The 2,965-nt window shown below is 42.3% G+C and overlaps 1 long non-coding RNA gene, 8 other non-coding genes and 1 pseudogene across 9 annotated transcripts; all 10 read right to left on the minus strand.

The window, feature by feature from the left end:
• Positions 1–310: 310 nt before the first annotated feature.
• Positions 311–1,172, minus strand: LOC124692468. Its single transcript, XR_006999518.1, has 2 exons — positions 401–1,172; positions 311–365 (listed from the first exon to the last, which is right to left on the minus strand). It is a non-coding gene; the product is annotated as an uncharacterized LOC124692468 (long non-coding RNA).
• Positions 944–1,064, minus strand: LOC124693651. Its single transcript, XR_007000121.1, has one exon. It is a non-coding gene; the product is annotated as a small nucleolar RNA SNORD14 (small nucleolar RNA).
• Positions 1,127–1,247, minus strand: LOC124693656. Its single transcript, XR_007000126.1, has one exon. It is a non-coding gene; the product is annotated as a small nucleolar RNA SNORD14 (small nucleolar RNA).
• Positions 1,248–1,302: 55 nt separating this feature from the next.
• Positions 1,303–1,450, minus strand: LOC124693937 (annotated as a pseudogene).
• A 52-nt stretch (positions 1,451–1,502) lies between these two features.
• Positions 1,503–1,686, minus strand: LOC124693889. Its single transcript, XR_007000334.1, has one exon. It is a non-coding gene; the product is annotated as a small nucleolar RNA Z112 (small nucleolar RNA).
• Positions 1,687–1,758: 72 nt separating this feature from the next.
• LOC124693924 lies at positions 1,759–1,839 on the minus strand. Its single transcript, XR_007000368.1, has one exon. It is a non-coding gene; the product is annotated as a small nucleolar RNA snoR77Y (small nucleolar RNA).
• A 47-nt stretch (positions 1,840–1,886) lies between these two features.
• LOC124693907 lies at positions 1,887–1,984 on the minus strand. Its single transcript, XR_007000351.1, has one exon. It is a non-coding gene; the product is annotated as a small nucleolar RNA snoR31/Z110/Z27 (small nucleolar RNA).
• A 50-nt stretch (positions 1,985–2,034) lies between these two features.
• LOC124693934 lies at positions 2,035–2,127 on the minus strand. The gene has a single exon (XR_007000375.1). It is a non-coding gene; the product is annotated as a small nucleolar RNA snoR31 (small nucleolar RNA).
• Positions 2,128–2,205: 78 nt separating this feature from the next.
• Positions 2,206–2,302, minus strand: LOC124693680. Its single transcript, XR_007000147.1, has one exon. It is a non-coding gene; the product is annotated as a small nucleolar RNA R30/Z108 (small nucleolar RNA).
• Positions 2,303–2,372: 70 nt separating this feature from the next.
• Positions 2,373–2,480, minus strand: LOC124693914. Its single transcript, XR_007000358.1, has one exon. It is a non-coding gene; the product is annotated as a small nucleolar RNA Z107/R87 (small nucleolar RNA).
• Between the last annotated feature and the right edge of the window lie 485 nt (positions 2,481–2,965).

Here is a 2,965-nt window from a genome sequence, read left to right on the forward strand (position 1 = left end):
AGCACGCTCGCAACCAAGGAGGACGTACTCATCCTCCTCCAACTCTTCCTCGTCAGGGCCGGCGAGATCGGCGCCTTCCTCATCGCACTCGCCTCTAGCAGCCACAAGATTAGGGTTTAGTTTAAATTAGTTCAAATTTCGTTCAAATCTATGTAATGCAAGTTTATATCTGAAATTTTGTTCAGGGACACAGCTGGTTGCTTCCAAAACACAAGCCAAATTTATCTTCTCATACAATGATGTTTTCCATTATCACAATGGCTAACTCAATGGTAAGGATTCAATTCCCTTCGATTCAAGGCTGAAAAGATAGTTCCAATAAGTTCGGTGGAGCCTGAAGTTTCGTAATATAAACTTACCCTGACCTTGTTTTTTTTTTTTGAGGGATACTTACCCTGACCTTGTGAACCATTTGATGTATGCACTCTCGTTATCTGGACATCATAACACTAGGCCCATCATCTAGAAATGTGTTATAAAGAACCATCATAACACTAGACACACTAAACAATCCCATTAGACGCAAGTCCTTTTAAGACAAGGAGCAGATTACAGTTTGTAGAAACCAAGAAAAACTGAAGTTAATTTCCATAATATAGCAACACGCATGGACATTATAAAAGTATTCAGCCGTGTCAGCCTGTTCCACCATAGGAGAATCTGTTTCAAACATGCCGCTCTGACAGAGCATCTCAAGTTATGAACGGTAACAGGCAGAAGCCAATCTCATCGAAAGTTCACTCCATGTTGAACTGCTCCAGCTGAGGGGGATGCAGCTCTCCTTGCAGATGATTTGAACAGCATTGAAAGTTCACTCAATGTATATGTAGCCATACATCCAAGGTTCAGATTGATCACCAACAGGCATTCAAAACAGATGATTGATGTAAGAAAATGAAAAAAAAGTACAACTTACATGTAAAACTAGATATTCATAAAGCATTGCATCAGACATCCAAGGAAGGATCTAGCAGCATTAGCTCTCAAGCCTGGCAGGGCGAAAGCTCTTAGGCGGCAACTGCGAATGTTTTGAGAAACAAGCCTTAAAATTATCATCATTTGCAATGCAACAATTACAAAACATGAAGATCGAACCAATGAATAATATGAACTGGGGATAATATCATGGCTCAGACATCCAAGGAAGGAATTAGCAGCATTAGCTCTCAATCCTGGCAGAGAAAAAGCTCTTAGGCGGCAACTGCAAATGTTTTGAGAAACAAGCCTAAAGTTCATCATCATCGCCATATCATACCCCAGGGTCAAATAAACTACCAACTAAATTTGTTTGTTATTACAGAAGAATGTAATCACAATTAAAGGCTCTGTTAACCGACTGAAATGCAGTAACAAGTTCCTATCAACATGTCAAACGACATGCATCTCTATTTTGGTCCAATCATAGCATTTCGGTCTGAACTCATAGCTACCAGAGACGTGGCATCAGGCCTCAGGTAGAGATATAGTAAACATAAATAGCAGAGCAATCAGACTTACATAGAATCCCCTCAGTGACCCGCTTAAAATCACGCACACAGCTGAATCAAACCAGGTGCAAATGAGGATTCCAGCCTAGACCAAACCACAAAGGTAATGGTCAAAGGCAGGACACTTGCAGTGGACAGAAGCAGCTGTTGTTTACAGTGTCATACGGCACTTCCTATGGTCCGAGCTCCTCAACAGGATTATGTAAGATGGAATATTTTACCAAAATTAAAAATAAATTAGAAAGAGAGTAAAATGGAAAAAAGAAATGACTTAATGCCTCAGAAAGCCGCAAAAATATCGTCATGCAGAATCTGACGGTAATTCCAACATAAAGCTAATCATCATGGGCTTCAAACTGCTGATTAAAAGAACTATCAAATCGACAGAACAAAAGATGTAGTATCATCAGAATATAAATTCCTTCTCATTCACAGGAAAATAGGCACTGTGTCAGAAGGTGTCCTAAGATTGTTTCAAGGTTTCATCCCCTGATACTGAAGAAATCAAGCAAAAGCGAAAACAGTAAACCAAAAACACTGATCTCATATGGATTCAGATGCAAAGATGACATCATACGGCCGGCTCAAGCCGACCTCGGATCAAGTGTTGGATTATGCATAATTACCTCCTCACTATCCAAATAGATCTTGTAGATGCGAAGGGGGGGAAGGCAAATGAACAATCAAAGGGCCAGCAAAAATTGGAGGAAGCGACTAGTTACTCAGTGGTGGCAATGTTTATTAGGTTCGATTCTGCCGGCGATTGTCGTCAATGCTTTCAGAAGAGGGAGCTTGTTATCCTCATCGCAACATCGTCCTCCCAAGTAAAATTACAGCGCGAAAAGAAGCAAAAACACAGATCCGGAGAAGAAAAAATAGGTATCAGATGGCTCGGTTCAGCGGGATAATCGGCATACAAATCAACTCAAAACAAAGAGAAGACCTGTGATTTGGTCTGTTGAGCTTGAATATTTGCAAATCGTCACTGCCATCACATGATGCAAAAGGTGCAAAGAAATCAAACGAAGACAAAAGATCTTGCCGTGCGAACATGGGAGAGATCGTGATGGGGCGAGTAGGCTTGACTCTGGAGGCTGGGAGGGCTTCTCTTTGGCGGCGATGATAGGATCTCTGTGGAGGGGCAGTTATATAGCGAGCAATTGCTGGGTTAGGGTTTAGGTGGAGCCTGCGGTGCGGAGTATCCTTCGCCGTGGACTCTGATTTCCATTGTAAACTTGGGCTGGATACGGATTGTTATATCAGCTGTCTCATTCACACAGCTGGGCTCTAAACGACCTGCATATTGGGCGTAGATATCCGATACGGCCCATAGGGCTCGACACCCTACGTGACCGAGTCTGGTGTCTGGCGGGATGGTCGATGTGGTTCTTCTTTCTTTCCTGGGACGCGTTTGGGAATCTCTCTCGCGTCTCACTGCCTCGAATATACAGCGTTCTCTAACCTAGAAAAGTTTTATT

This window comes from Lolium rigidum, chromosome 2 (assembly GCF_022539505.1).
Source record: "Lolium rigidum isolate FL_2022 chromosome 2, APGP_CSIRO_Lrig_0.1, whole genome shotgun sequence".
Classification (NCBI taxonomy): Eukaryota; Viridiplantae; Streptophyta; class Magnoliopsida; order Poales; family Poaceae; genus Lolium; species Lolium rigidum.